The sequence below is a fragment of the Pongo pygmaeus genome, chromosome 13 (assembly GCF_028885625.2).
Source record: "Pongo pygmaeus isolate AG05252 chromosome 13, NHGRI_mPonPyg2-v2.0_pri, whole genome shotgun sequence".
Lineage (NCBI taxonomy): Eukaryota > Metazoa > Chordata > Mammalia > Primates > Hominidae > Pongo > Pongo pygmaeus.
This window is the reverse complement of record NC_072386.2, coordinates 43,282,553-43,299,249: the sequence shown is the minus strand read 5'-3', so window position 1 is coordinate 43,299,249 and position 16,697 is coordinate 43,282,553. Positions and strand designations below refer to the sequence as shown.

General features: G+C 38.5%; 1 protein-coding gene and 1 pseudogene across 8 annotated transcripts in view; one reads left to right on the top strand and one right to left on the bottom strand.

The window, feature by feature from the left end:
- NFIB (nuclear factor I B) overlaps nucleotides 1-16,697 on the bottom strand; it is a 231,543-nt gene that overhangs the window by 110,843 nt on the left and 104,003 nt on the right. The gene's annotated exons all lie outside the window — the stretch shown is intronic.
- LOC129043815 (large ribosomal subunit protein eL8-like) lies at nucleotides 9,675-11,120 on the top strand (annotated as a pseudogene).

Below are 16,697 nucleotides of genomic sequence, written 5' to 3'. Positions count from 1 at the left end.
CTCAATCATTTTGAACCCCCACCCCCAAGATTTATTTTATGTCTCTTTTTAAAACATTATTTTCCTGGTTGGTGACAGTTACCACCAAACAACATACAGAGATCATTTCAACTGAAAATACATGTTTATTATTTTTTAAGCCTGTGCCTGAAATGTATTTTAGTCAATCTATGCCGCATAAAGCAAACTTCTAATGCACATTTATAAATTTAACTCAATAAATATTTACTGAAAAAAGAAAATGGGTTGGAGTCTAAATAGACATAAAGTGGCCATGAAGTAAGTCTAGCAATAACTTCTACTTTTTATGTTTTCCCACCACCCTTTACTTTCCCCAATGAGAAAATTATAGTGTGACAGGTAAGCTAAGAGACAATCTCCATACATATGACAGCGGACATACTGCACAGACACTAAAAACCATAGGAATAACGCTGAGACCACGCGATAGACATAGCCCTTGACTTTTTCTGGTAATGGGGGCGTAGAATGGGTGGAACAGGGAGCCTAAAGCCAGATGGGAAAATGAACCCAACTTTTAACCAAGTTTTTTATTATACACATACTATTTGAAACTTAAACTTTCATTCTAAGTTACAGTCAAGAAAGAAAAAACACAATAAGAAGAAGTAAAAATTACCCCAGTTCTTCCAATGTACTGTATATGTATATGCTATGACTTAAGAATCATGCCATAGGAATAGATAATTCAATTAAAGCCAAGATAAAACAAATGAGATACATTATACTAAGCAGATAGCAAATTATGATATAATTTGGCGGAGAAATAGGTTGAAACAGGCACTATCCTAGAAATGGGATGACAGAGCAAAGAACTAAGCTCCACCTTCAATGTATTTGAAGGTCTGTTTGGAGCCAATTTACACAAAATATCCACTTACCAACGTCACAGAAGATAGAACAAAATAACACTGAGATAATTTATTAGGAAATTATTTTTTAATATTGGAGGTGCACTCTACCACCTTAATCCAACACACATTCTCTCTCTCTCTCTCTCTTTCACAAAAGAGAAAGAGATCCCGTAAGCTTCTCCACAACGTTCTATACCTGACCTGGAAGGAAATCCTATTCTTCTAGGCTTGCTTAAGCCAATAAGGGCCCCAGGGAATGCCAACTGGGGTGGTTATCTGCCCAAGAATTGAACTGAAACCATTAATTTACTTCATAGGACCAATCAACTGGCAAAAGAAGTTAAAAAAAAAAAAAACTTTTGGTAGAACTGACCTACACAGATTTTAAACTGCCAGAGGTGGCAAGGTTTGATGTTACAGCTTTCATCATCCATCTGCAAAGCTCTGTCACTGCCTAATAAGTGCACAATGCTTCTCTCTCCTGTGATGCTTTTAGGAAATAATGCTTGTCATTTTCCACCTTATTGACAAAATATTCTATTTTTTAGAAAACTCTGTATCTAAGGAATACTTTAATGAAATAAAGATGGGTTAAAACATCAAGCTAATTTTGTAAGCACATGAAACAGAGAAATAATCTCAAAGAAAATGATAAATTCTAATTTTTATTTGAAAGTATAAAGCACATATGAGACGACTTTTATTGTGTTACCGCTTCGTTCTTATTTATGTAGGTTTCCTTGTTCACTGTTAATATAAATGACTGCAGTGAAGCCAGGATTGCAGACCAAATTTGAATTTGGAAGTTTGGTTACTGCAATCTGGATCCCAAAGCCAAAGCTTCCTCCTCACATTAGACTTCCATTCAAAGCTATCACTGTGTTTTCAAAGTGACAACACTGTTCAACTTTCTTTTCACAGAGCAGGAATCTTTTATAGCATTAAGGGTATGTATGTCACACCACGAAAAACACAATGACATTGCAAACATAGAGAAAGGAATCTAGTAAGGGCATTGGGAAGAAAAAGGGGGTGGGGAATTTAAGAAAATGTTGTTTAAACTTTTTTTTTGCAAAAGAAAATGCATAATAATAAAATAATAACTGAAAGTTCCCTATTAATATCATCCAGCAATTATTAAAAATAGAATAAATTAGCTGATATGATCCAATCACCTGGTAGGGAACAGCATGTGTCTCCTTAGTCCATTGGCAGTGCTAATGGTGCTCCTAAATGATGGATTTTTTTCTATGTTCACGCTGGTTGAACTTAATTTTCCGTTCACCTGTTTACCTGAATTAGTTTTCAGCTTAACATTCACTAAGCATCAAGACATAACAAGAGGTGCAGTGATGATGAGATAAAAGTCTCAAGGCCACTACTCCTCCCATGAAGCACTCAGGGAGGATCTATAAGTGAAAGATAGCTTCACTTACTTGGGTTAAAGTGAAGAAATATGAACCCACTCTAGAACTCTGAAAATCAAAGAGAGCTTTAAAAAGCCATGTGTCTACGTTTTGCCTAATTTTTCATTTTTTCTCACTAGAAGGCAAGGTCTGATTAAATGTGGGTTATTTCTGATATTTCAGCTTCTAGTTTGTGGAAGGGGATTCCTGTTTAAGCGAGGGAATGATGCCACCCCCTACTCTCCCCAGCAGCAGCACACTGGACACCTGAGAAGCCAAAAGCCCTACAACAAAATACACCACCTTTAATCACAAATCAAACAATAGTAATTAGGAGCATCAAGTTAATTGTGTCTACTCCCCACAGAATGTGTCCTCCAAGGCTCCTTGAAGTCAGGTTGAAAGATTCGTAGTAATTTTACTCCCAATTCTCTTATACTAACTTTAAAAAAAACAAAATCAGAGCCTAAGTTCATCACTTCTACCCTCAGAACTATGGAGTCTACAAGTAAAACCTTAGAAAGAAAAATCAGACTACTTAATTAAGTGTTTTGTTAGGCCGTTTATGTAATCAGAGTAACTTTGATCTTTGGCTTCTTAATCTGTTCAAAATTTGTTGTCAAATCTTATGAAATTCCTTTAAATCCAGAATTATAAATGTTATTTTCCATTAGTCTTTTATTAATAATTAAGATAACTTGGCAGTTTGAATCCAATCAATCAAGAATGTGTAAAATCCATTTCATATGTATTGGTACAATTAGATACTGACAATAAGGCTCTTTCTTACCTTCCATTTGTACTAAATATGATAAAGATAGCAAGAATACCTTAGCTATTTTCAAAGCATTTTCATCTACATTACTTTGCAATCCCGAAATAGACTGTGCTTTATTCTAATCCTTTACAATTACCAGAAAGGAATGCAGAGCTTGATAACTTGCAGAGTAATAGAAAAACCTTGATTTTTCATTGCATTTCCCCTTCTGACTTTCTTATGATCTGAGGGACGACACTTAACCTTTCTCTGTCTCACTCTCCTGTCTCAAACAAGCTATAATAAAACTTTATTCCAGTCCACTGGGGTATTAGAATGATGAATCTGATAGGATGTCCCTAACACACTTTGATCTCTATAGGGAAAGTTGATATAAAGACACTGTTGTTATTCTTTTAATTGAGTTATTTGCAAATGGATCTTCTGGATGGAGCCCAGCCCTCAGACACAGAAAAGAAAATTCTGTCAGTCCTCTAGGGTACAATTGCCTTGTGGCAATTATACCCATAACCACATTTCCTTATTACTGTTATAAAAGACTACGGAGTTCAAGGGGAGGCAGAAAGGGAGCTTAAGAAAAAATATGCCGTTTATTTTCAACAGAAGATGCTGAAGTTGCAAATTTGGAACTCAAGGCTATAGGTAAACTTTGACAGAACATGTGTTCCAAATTAGTGTGGCGTTTGTTAGTAGTGTCAGAAAGTCAGAGGTGTCCCTGAGGCTGCAGCTTTTTAGCAAATTTTGGAAATAACTTAGGAAAAAAAAGGTAAATTACAAAGTTAATCTGGTCCTCACTCTATGAATGCTACAAAACAATGACAAAAAGGTTCACGGCTACACCATTCTCACCAAGAAAGAGCATATCTCAAGGTACAAAAGGCACAAAAGAAAATTAAACTGAGCTTAGGAAGAAAGTGCTATGGACAATTTTACATGAAAAGCTACGCTGGGGCTACGCTGTTGGGGCTACGCTGAACTTTCCTGGGAATGTTGGGGCTACGCTGAACTTTCCTGGAGTCTACAGACAGAACACACATTGCCCCCTACATTAATTACCAACAGCCATGAGAATTAGTAGGTGGCTCAGGTTTAGGCACTTTAAGAATTCCATATTCCTCAAATGGAATTTTTTCAAAGTAAATAATAAAAGCTTTGCTTTATGAAGTATTAAAGACATGGGGTTTCCCTTTCATAATAGAAATACTAGGCCCATCACACTGCACATCTCCAAGGAGCATGATTCACAGTGCGGGCTACGGGGAGGGAGCCTTCCAAAGTCGTTTAGGATGTTCACTATGGCATTCTACGTGTCATTAAAAAAGCCTTATAAATCATCCTAAAATTTAGAGTTTAAACCTGGAATAATTATTTGGATAAAGTTTCCTATATTAACAGGTTTTTAAAAGTTCGATCTTCAGAAAAGTGTTTGTTGTCAGTGGAGATCTGCATACAATCTAGATTCCAATTAAACACAGAGCTCCAAAAAGACCAATTAAAGGAGAAGTAGAACAGCTTGCTGTATCATGACAATAAATGCTACTTGCCTTATTGTCATTTCACAATCAGTGACACATTCAGTCCACAAATTCTAGTGAGCATCAGATTCACTTGAGATGCTTGTTAGAAATTCAGATTCCTCCACCTCACCCGCAATGACTGGGACTCGTACAGCAATGCTGGGGCCAAGAAGGCGCTCTCAACAAGCACCCCAGGTAACTCCCGTACATTGTTCTCAGCCAGTGTACAAGGGACTTGGCTGCTGATGCTTGCTCACAGACACCAAACTGGAAAGCAAAAGGCAGTATGTGACTATAGAGTCCTGAAAACACAAACAAACAAAAATGCAGTCCTTAAGCCAAAACCAATCTCCACTTTTCTCCCTCTCCCTGCCATGTGATGCACTAGCTTTGGCCAAAAATCACATGTGTACAGTGAATCCTAAAAAGCAACTAAATCCAAATCCACACTGAACCATTCTGAACTCTATCACACTTCACAGAGCTTTAAATAGAATTCTACTCAAAACATCACACCCCGACTGGCCAAGGGATTCTTTGGGTTCTGTCGCTTTATCCAAGTGATCCAAAGTGACCCAGGTTCCATTCTGCATGTTGGCTTCTACAGCTTTTTCCAAGTCGAACACAGAAGGATTAAAAAGAAAACACAAATATTGGCATAGGTGACTTGAGGTTACTTGACCTTTCTGAAGGAAGATTTTTTGGCAATTGTGTTCTGGCAGCTCCCTGGAAGGCAAGGCCAGGACACAAAGAGGAAGACAGGAAGCCGGGAGCTGGCCATGTGTCCTTGGCAGGCAGTAGTGCGGCAGGGTGAACCACCTCGTTCCTGCCAAACCAGAAACAGTGGGGAAAGCCCAGCTAATTGGCAAGTCACAGCCGGCTACAGTGTACATCCTCGGCTTTAAATGCCTGATAAAGTTAAATGGCCTGCCAGACCCTAATCTACTTACACAGGATCCTCCTTTACTTTCAAAAACTTAACTCACCCATTTGTGTTTCCTTAAGGAAGTGGTAAGGCAGCACCTTACAATGTAAGGGCTGGAAAACTTAAAAACAAAACAGCAAAAAAAGTAAAGATGTGTTGGAGTCTCATTATGCTTATAGGCGTTTTACTTTGTGAAAGGGCCATATATGTTTGTGCTTTTGGTTTTAGCTAATAAGACTTCCACTTGCTCATTTATTTTTATTTAAAAGAAACTCTCAAGTCAACATTGCAGACTGATTATGACTTCAGTTCATTTGGAGAATCCAGGCTTTTTTTTTTTTTTAATTTCACAAAACTCCTGAAGATATCCAAGGAGACTGCAGAGTTGCACCCAGTTTCCAGTCAGCTATTGTTTTTACTTACACATTAGTTGGCTTAATCATATTTGCTAAGGTATTTCTGTATGTACTAGCATAAAATCACCACTTTCTGGTCTTTTATGGCTAAAATGGGGAATCACACAGGAAGAACAGGAGCAGAGGGGATTGTCCAAATAAACTGCTCCTCACTGCTGCTGCTAACAGAGTGAATCCAGGGACCTGGAGCCTGGAGCATAATTTTGCCCCTAGGTCTGAAGGCTTGGTAAGAGCAATTTAAAGGGGTGTGCTCAGTAGTTGGGCATATTTCCTTCCATTTTCTGTGAAACCGTTCATGCCTTCTTCAAAACTCAAACCAAAATTTCAAATTAGCTTCTCCTCCTTAAAATAAAGTAGTCAATGGTGAAATTTGATGAAGAAAATGCAAATTTCCTCTCAGAACTGGCAGAAGAGAAAGATTACAATAAACATAATCCACTGTTTTCATCAAAAGTTTCTTAAAGTCTACAGAATAGTCATCCTTTAAGCAACCCAGGACCCCAGAATCTGTTTCAGTGAAGTTAGACCAAGGAGTAAACCACAATACCAAAACTCACATACTCTCTGATCACGATCTGAGATAAGAAAATAATAATCCTCATGCCCAACCCTACCTCTCGGGATCAGTAAGTCTAAGTGTGTGATTCAGCCCCAAAATTACTATTTTTTAAAGACACAACTTGACTTTCCCAGACTCTACCTAGTTGACTTTTCACACTAAGTAGCCCTAGCTTTTGGAAATTCTCCTTCCCTTTTCCTTTAGGGCACCACTCCTTTCTAGGTCCAATCCTCTATTTCTGAGGGCTTCTTTCCTGTCTTGATGGCTATCTCCTTCTCTTCTGTTGGTCCCTTAAACGCTGGTGATCCCAAAGATGATCCATCCAACTTGGCCATCTTCTTGTCTTTGTACATTCCCCCTCAGCAAACTCAGCTAGGTCCATGTTTACAAATACTACCCATTTTTTGAGAACTCCGTATCTCCATATCTAGCCCTAACCTCTTCTTTAACTGCAAAACTCCTCCTGATGTTGCTAGTGCACAACCTTTGTTCACTCTCGCCTCCCCCCAACCAATCCATATCTCAATTAATGGCATTCACAGCCATTCAGCCATTTCCCAAGCTGAAAATGCTCATTCCAGAAACCCCATCTCCCTAAAGCCTCACATTCAGTTGTCAGCCCAGATTCTATCTTCCTTTCAAGCCTATTTCCCCATGTCCATCCCAACTGGTGATAAGTCCCTTACTGAGCTTCACATTTTTACCTCACAATAGCCTCAGCCTCCTCAGGCCATTATGATTCACTCTTCACACTATAACCAGACTCCATCCTCTGCATAGCCACCAGGAATCACAACGCTTCACTCCTTAAAACACCTTGGTGGCTTCCAATTGCTAGCTAGAATAATCTACAACCTCCTTAGTACAGCATTCAAGGTGCTCCATAACCTGGCCCCAGCCTAGCCTCACTCTCACAAAAACCATCACCCTTTACCCTCCCCCTCACACCCACACCCAACTTCCTAATATTCTTCTTAAAAGTCCTAGAATATGCTGTGCAACTGCAGGTCTGTGCCCTTGCTCATAAGGTTTCTATGCCTGGAATATCCCTTATTTGATGCAAGAAAAACTCCTAATTCATCTTTAAAAGCTCTTGAATTTCATCTGTTACATCCTTCCTGAACCTTATTGCCCCATCTAATGAGACCTCCCTCTGGGGCCCACATGGCCTTGCTCACACTTTAGTGCAGGGCCCGACCAGTCCATTATGGTTGGTTGGTTATACATTACTTCTCTCCAAGATTGTGACCTCCCGTATCCCAACTTACCCTGAATAATTTTGGGAATCTATTTAAATGGCATACCAATTTATCTTGGATGTACTATCCATGAAGAAACTGAGACAAAGAGCATTAATTCCCAAAAGAAAGACAAAGTAATCTTAAAAAAAAAAAAAAAAAAGTAATGAGCTATCAACTTATACAGGTAATTAACATTCAATATTCTGATTGTGACATATACAGATGATATTTATCCATTCGTTTATTTTTTTGAAAAGGACTGAACACCTACAGTGGTCCGTGTATCATCCTTGGAACTCAGTCTACAACAGTCAATAAAAGATGATTTGTTCTTGTCTTCATGCAGCTCATGGTTTCATTTGCACAATGTTGACTGTCATTCACTTGCTAGCAGGTAAAATGTGCTCTCCATACATATTTACAAATAAGCAGAATCTGTAATCATTATATTTTGAAAATAAAATTGACACTTTTTACACACACTCACACACAAAGATTTAGCAGTGGGACAAACTTTTTCATTTAATTTTTGTTTATAGCAACTAAAACATGAGAGACTAAAAGCCACAGACTGCAAAAGCATTGTTTAGCTGTGATAAGCAGAATGTGTCAAGGTGGTATGATGACAAAACAGCTATTGCAGCATGAAATAATGAGACTATAAAATAATGAGACCACGGTTTTAAAATTCTCTGACGTCTATTATCTTTCAGAATAGGTGAAAGGGGTCTATTGACTAGTTCGGGAGCTGAAGAGTCAAATACTATTTTAGAATGAAAATTACTTTGTGGTCACATCCCATTATAGAATATTGATGGAGCCAAACTACATGAAAGTCTCAAAAGGGTACTGAGAGAAAACATCGTAAGAATTGGTTTTCTGCTACTCAAATCCATCCTCAAGAAAAAACAAAAGCTAATTTAAAAAAATCATAACCAAGGCAAAGTTTCTAAATGGAATGACATAAAAATATCGGTTGTACATTTTTTGTCTTTTAGAAAAACGACCCATATGTATAGTATTTTATATGGTTTTCTCTAACGTATCTGAGAAATGTGTAAGCAAATCTACGCAAAGAGATATCATGGATTGTGATGTCATATTTCTTATGAAAACAATCACCTTTACAATGTCAATTAATACCAAATTTAGCTTTAAAACTCCATGACCTCTACCATTTTTTAGGTTAGCTGAAAACGATCTATTGACTAGCTTTGTGAGCTGAACAGTTGAATGCTACTTACATAGAAAATTATTTCTTTCACTCCATAAGAATAATTATCATGGCGATCACACAATTATTGTAATTATATCTGTAAGAACTGTTATTGGGAATTTACCTCTGAAACAGTCTCATGCATTGCAGGGGACATTTATCTTTTTTAATGATCATCAACACGAGTGTCTTTTTGTAGCTATATTAAGTGATTTTTACCTCTTTCTATTAATATCCTCTTGCATGCTTTAGAAGCCAAAGGAGACAGCCCCCACATTTTTTTTTTTTCCTAAAGCAATTGTTTCAGTTAAGCCAGGCCCATGGCATCTTTTGAGACACAAAGCTACCCTTTCCATTCACGGCAACATAACATTCACAATGTGCTTTCCTAAATGGATGGAAAACCCCTCAAAAAAGCCCCTCAAATCTGTGTTTCATAAACTGTACTCTTAGCAATAAAGTTTATTACAGACCTAAAGTATCTGCATAAACCCGGTTAATTGAAAAGTGGGTGGAGAAGGCTGCCAAATTAAATGTTTACATTAGCACAGCTGTATTGTAAAAACATTCTGCCCCCTGTGCTTTGTAATTATAAGATATTTCTGGACTGTGTATCTCTACAAAGTTTATCTCCACTGCCAAGAGTGTCTTGGCACGGAGCGACTGCAGTTTTTGGCAGCCAGGAGCTCTCCGCGCGGGCAGGATCTAAAATGGCTGCCAAGCGGCCTCCTGAAATGTCGCCGGCCTGGGCCCGCCTCACCAAGGGCAAAGGCCAACCCTGCTACCAAGGCAGGGTCTAAAGTCTGTCTCACAGGAAGCCAAAATGTGTATTTCCCTCATAAATAAGACTTGGTACCACAACTTTTGTGTTGTAGTAGTTAAAGCTGTTTGAAAAACTAACTACAAAGGAACACTGGAATACTACCAATTAGAAAATGGTGACAAGGGGTCTTTTAGGAAATTCTGCTGACCTCAACATTTCAATCACACATAATGCCCGCAATATTTTCTGCTGATTAAAGAAACTCATTTAATTTGTGGGGAAAAAAAAGGTTAAAAAAAACCCCAACAAATTCTGACTATATTAAAACATACTATAGAGAAGCATGAGCAAAGCCAACACTTTCCCATTTGCAATGGCATGATTTTGACATAAACTTATAATCTCTATCAAAGCATATGTGTATGAAAAATGAAAACAAAAAATTAATTTGTTTTCTTCTCATCCTTTAACAGGCTATGTTTGTCTTACAACATTAAAATCACATTAACAAAAGAAAACCTTTTCATACCTTTCTATGGCACAGGCCTCAAAATTTGAGGAATTAGCTCTCTTTTCCCACCATCCACCGCCCAAGATGTGGAAAGGAAAGAAGGCCAAGGTGAAGAAGGTGGCTCCAGCCCCTGCTGTCTTGAAGAAGAAGGAGGCCAAGAAAGTGGTGAACTCCCTGTTTGAGAAAAGGCCTAAGAATTTTGGCATTAGACAGGACATCCAGCCCAAAAGAGACCTCGCCCACTTTGTGAAATGGCCCCGCTATAGCAGGTTGCAGCAGCAGAGAGTCATCCTCTATTAAGCGACTGAAAATGCCTCCTGCGATTAACCAGTTCACCCAGGACCTGGACCGCCAAACAGCTACTCAGCTGCTTAAGCTGCCCCAAAAGTACAGACCAGAGACAAAGCAAGAGAAGAAGCAGAGGCTGTTGGCCCGGGCGGAGAAGAAAGCGCTGGCAAAGGGGACCTCCCCACTAAGAAGAACACCTGTCCTTCAAGCAGGAGTTAACACCATCACCACCTTGGTGTAGAATAAGAAAGCTCAGTTGGTGGTGACTGCACACAACATGGATCCCATCGAGCTGGTTGTCTTCCTGCCTGCCCTGTGTTGTAAAATGGGGGTCCCTTACTGCAATATCAAGGGGAAGACAAGACTGGGACATCTAGTCCACAGAAAGACCTGCACCACTGCTGCCTTCATACAGGTTAACTCGGAAGACAAAGGGGCTTTGGCTAAGCTGGTGGTAGCTATCAGAACCAATTACAACGACAGAGCCAATGAGATCCATCATCACTGGGGAAGCAATATCCTGGGTCCCAAGCCTGTGGCTCGCATTGCCAAGCTCAAAAAGGCAAAAGCTAAAGAACTTGCCACCAAACTGGGTTAAATGTACACTGTTGAGTTTTCTGTACATAAAAATAATACAAATTTTCCTTCAAAAAACATCTGAGGAATTAACTATGTCTGTGGCATAAAACTGAAAAAAATTGAGATCAGATACATAGTCTCTGTAAGTGAGTTCCAAGGGCTGACCAAAGGAACAAAAATTGGAAGGAAGGGAGGGGAAGGGAGGGGGAAAAAAGAAGGGAGGAAGGAAGGGGGAAGGAAGGAGGGAAGGGGGGAGGAAAGGAAGGAAGGAAAGAAGGAAGGAAGGAAAGGGAGGAAATGAAGAGAGGGAAAGGAGGGCGAGAGGGAGGGAAGGAGGGGAGGGAGGGAGGGAGGGGAGGAAATGAAGGGGGGAAAAGGAGGAAATGAAAGGAAGGGAAGGGAAGGAAGGGAGAGAGGAAGGGAGGGAGGAAAGGAAGGAGAGGAGGGAGGGAAAGCAGGGAAGGAAGAAAGGAAGGAAGGGAGGGAGGGAGGGAGAGAAAGCAGGAGGGAGGGAGGGAAAGAAGAAAGGAAGGGGAAAGAAAATGTGGGAGGGAGGAAATGATGGAGACACTGCATGGAACTAAAAATACATACTGATTTGTTCATAGTAGGAATATAAAAAACACTTGAAGAATTAAAAATACTTCATAAGTACACCTTCATAAGTACGATATATACACAAGGTATATATTGTCTCTGTCCTTTTTTTCTCTATTAAACTTAAATCCCAGCTAACAGGCTGTGTTCACAGCAGCCAAATACTGCATAATGAGGTCAGTGGATTTTTCTTTGAGACTGTTCCGCAAGTTTAAGCTCAGGGTGAGAGACACATTAGGCCTGGTGTACTCCTGTAATCATCATTGGCAGTGATTACTGTTCGGTAATCTAAGCTTCAACTGAATCCAACATTCTTGCCTCTGCTGAAAGATAATTCAGAGGTGAAAGATGAATTCCATAATGCTTACACAAACTGGTGGTATTCATCATAGTGCTTATTCACTAAATGCCCATTCTAGCTTGAATTATATGTCCACATACTCAGCAGAGCCACATCAATATTGTTTACTTAATTTTTTTAAGTCTCCATTTTAGGAGAAGAAAATCTAATGTCTCTTTAATCGTATATTTTGAATAATGTCTATTCTCCAGTAGTCACCTGAAAAACACACACACACACACTTTTCCTGGACCTTTTTACAGCAGAATAATTTCTCAGCATTATTAATTATGTTTCTGCATTAAAGACATTTAGGGACTTTTATCCTTTGCTTAATTAGTTATCAAAATAATCAGTCACACAGCTATTTAATAATGGGCCACTCTTAACAGACAGGTGAAACAGAGTGGTTGTGTTCAAAAAATATTTCTAGTTCACTAGTAACTTACTAACTCTCTCTCTCTTTTTTTTTTTTCTTCTTTGAGATGGAATCTCACTCTGCCACTCAGGTGCAGTGGTATGATCTCGGCTCACTTGCAACCTCCGCCTCCCAAGGTTCTAACAATCCTCCCACCTCGGCCTCTTGAGTATCTGGGACCACAGATGCACCTGGCTAATTTTTTGTATTTTTGGTAGAGACAGGGTTTCACCATGCTGCCCAGGCTGGTCTCAAACTCCTGAGCTCAAGCAATCTTCCTGCCTCGGCCTTGCAAACTGCTGGGATTACAGGTGTGAGCCATTGCGCCTGGGCCTTACTAACACTCTTAAAACTTGAGCTAATTTCTTTCCTTTCATGAGATGTTATGGTCTGACACTGCTGACTTATTACCTTTTCTTCCTTGAGAGTTTCCAAATACTAAAACAACAATCTTCTCAACAAACAGAAGAATTAGGTAAATGTTGATTGACCACCTAGTACCTGCAAAGAGACCCTATGCTATTATATACAGAGTTATGAGATTCAGACAACATGCTTTACAAAAAAAAAAAAAAACCTAAGGGATGGCTTCAGATTTTGCCTGTGTCTTAGTTTCAGTCATGTTTGGTATATATTGCCAAGTAGCTATATTTTATATCCCCAATTAGAAGACAAGTTTTTGGAGATCATACTCTATGTCTTACTGACTGCACAAGACAGTGCAATGCATATAAAATTGTCACCTACAACTGAAAGGATTCCAGTGAGGTTAAATGGTGATTAGCTGTGTAAAACCCCACTATTCCATACATTGTATGTGCTTACAATGTTAGCTTATCCTCCTCTTCAGCAGCAAATATCTTCTAGGTGAACAGTAATAAAATAATAGTAAGGCTAACAGTCATTGAGTATTTGTTTACATGTCCAATACTGTTCTCAATATTATGGTATCCATAGATTTCATCCTTGCGATAACACTAAGGGATGCTATTATTATTCCCATTTTCAGATGAGAAAACTTGCCTAAGGCTATCCAACTAATAACTGAAAAAGCCAGGAATTAAACCCAAGCCAAACTGACCCCAGAATCCAAACTAAATCACTGTCTTCCCAAATTAAAGGTGTCACCACTGGACAGAAAAAGAGATACAGTCCAGGTAGAGGTTGCATCTCTGCAGTTACAGGGCTCCCTAGTCAATTTTTTCTAATTTTTGACACATACCTTCCCAATTTTCCTGGCAAAAGCCTCCCTTGAGTGGAGGCCACTGACTGTGGTGAGTTTATGTTGTGGTTTGGTAATGTGTACAAACTGAGAGGAGGATGAGACCAGAAAACCCCTTTTGCCCATAGCATGCCACAAATTGAGGACTAAGTCAGTGCATGCTGCTGACAGGCAAAGGGCCAGCTCGGCATTGAGCAGCTCCGTGCAGGGACTGCATGTGACACCAGACACCGTTTTCAAAGCCACTACCTTCCTCCTTCCCCACAAACCTCTTCATCTCCCACCAAAGTCCTGAAGCTTCACCACAGGATCAAGTAATCCCCCTCTAAGCCACATCTCGTAAATGAGAGTCTAATTTCTCCCACGTGTCATTTTTCACATGAATGTTACTACGGTCTTGGCTGTACTTAACCAGAGTTCAGGGTCTGATGGTTTATCTACAGAGACAACATGACCGCAGAGAAGAGCCCGTTTCCATTGCCACCTGAAAGACAGATCCACCAACACAATGTTCACCACTTTCTCACACAGGGCTAAATGAGACTCAAGGAAAGAGCCCAAGGTCAGACATTTCCTTGGTTGAATTTAGGTGGTGGGTTCCCATACAGAGCACAGCACCATCAGATTCACAAGGCCAAATGCCTCAGCATGATGACTTGAAAAGATGACAAGCTGCACACAATGTTCAAAATCTAAATTTGAAGGTCACTTCCCACTCCCTAAATAGTTTTATCCCCCAAAAGTCATTTTAGAATCATCTTTCCACTTTTATTCCATATTTGTAATCTGATTTTAATGACCTCAGGGTAGGCCATTTTTTTAAACTCCAGACGGGTTCTAATTCATCTATACAACAAAGCAATACGCGGTGTTAAAAAAAGACTAAGAGAGTAAACCGATACGTGTTCAATGTAGTGGCAGTTTAGATTTTTTTCTTTCAATTGGCAATCATTCTGACATCAAGGTTAAATTGTCCTAAAAAAGAAAAAAAAAATTACACCTCATTCCAAATTTGCTAATTCAAGAAAAACTGAATTATTCTCGTGTCCACTTGTGGCAAAACAAGAAATTACTTTATGTCTCAGAAATGTTAGTATGAATTACGACTAAATTCATAAAAACAGACATGGCTTAAGTTTTTATTTCACTACTTTGAAGTTGTAATGTATTCATTTTCCCAGTATTTTTACTTAAAAGAGCTTTTTTTTTTTTTCTTAAGGACTCTTCACAAGTACTTTTGATAGAGTGGTATAAAATGATCCTATTCCAATGACCATAATATGAAAATCATTTTGCCAAAAAACATCCTTGAAGTTCCCTCATTTTAGGTACTTGGGATTATTCTCATAAACTGAAGACCATTCAACAATGTTTTGAAGATATATAGTATTCTATTCAGAGGACAAAGCATATATTCAAAAAATGCAAAAATATTCATCTTTTCTCAAACAACTCCAGTATTAAATTCATCTAGACCCACTGATTCACTCAATCTATTTTTTAAGTTTAGTTTACAATATGATATTATTTCTGCCCTCATCTCTTCCTTGCAACACCCCACCCATAAGGGAAAAGAAGAAACAGTCAGAGATGAAAGAACAACAAAAATGTATACAAATAAAAATGAAATGTTTTCTGACAACTAGCATGTCAGAGTAAACAAGTTATTTTTTTCCACTATCACTTTCTTAAATGATCTACGGCAAAATTATGTTGCCTCTCTCTGTCTTACGAATCATCAATACATCATAGCCCAGCCTTTTTCATATATAATGGGAAAAATGCTGTAGATTATAACTACTGTTTTTGACATGGAGATATTTTTAATTCATTTTTATGACATGCTTATGTTCTTTTCATCACTGAATAATTGCTCGTTTCCAATACTAAGCTGGTATTTCTTTAAAGTTCATGTAATTGCACTACTGGTAACTTTAGGATTTGGAAGGAAAAGGATCACAATTGATAAGCAAATGCAATGACGAGCACTGACAAAGACTCAACATTTATTAGAAGGCAATTGCTAGAGAATGTGGCTTTAATTGTGCATACATATTTTTATTCATTAAGATGAATAACCAATAAAATCCCACACTATGGTGTCCCAGCCTCATAACACATTAATAAAGTTTCTTAAAGGTTTTGGCAGGGGGCCAGCACAGTCCATTAACTCTTTGCAAGTTGTAAAAAGAAGTAAAGTCATTTCAGTTTGTTTTGTGGTTATGAATGAAACAGCAGGCAGCCTGTATGGAAACGTCACTTTGGATATGGTATTGGTAATGGACGCTTTGCTGCGCAATCAGAACAGTGTGGGGAGAAGTTAATGCATCCTACCACAACCCAAGCCCAGACGCACTGAAAAGCTAATTTACTTAAAAGTGGAGGGAAAAGAGCAGAGGACTACAAGTTTGGAAGATCTATTTATTTTGCTAATAGGCTGTCACACTGCCTCTGGGTAAACTTGCCCACTGTGAAACCCAAAATTACAGAATACATTTTAAATGACTAGAACTGCTTTTCCTGATTATTTTTTTTTCCTAAAAAAAACCTGGTTGCTTAGGCATTCACTTGGTGAGGGCTGGATCATAAATTACAAAAATGCTTTTTATTTAATACAAGAAGCAAAATTCTATCCTTTATACTTTTTTGTTTTACATACTTGAATTAAGTCATATAAATAACTACAACAATTGGTAGCTACGTATTTGTCTCCAACTTTGCCTAACAATTTGAATTGAAGTGCTACACATCTCCCCAAAGCTTTACAATGCCATCTGTTCTCATTTTTCATGACACTACAAACATTTTCCTTTGGAAAAAGGATTCTGTATTTTGCTTCCTTTTTAGAATGAAAACTGGAAAACTTGAATGAAACTAAATATATAGAGAGTCATCCAAGTTGTACGTGTAAAGTAGTAAATGTAGAGGGTATTTAAAACATTTTTGTGGTTAAGATCTCTACCCTTTTCATCTGTTCCACTCTAGAGATAAAAGTTCTTTTTTGCTTTAAGATTTTTGCAAAAAATAATTCAAAACTTTAAAGATA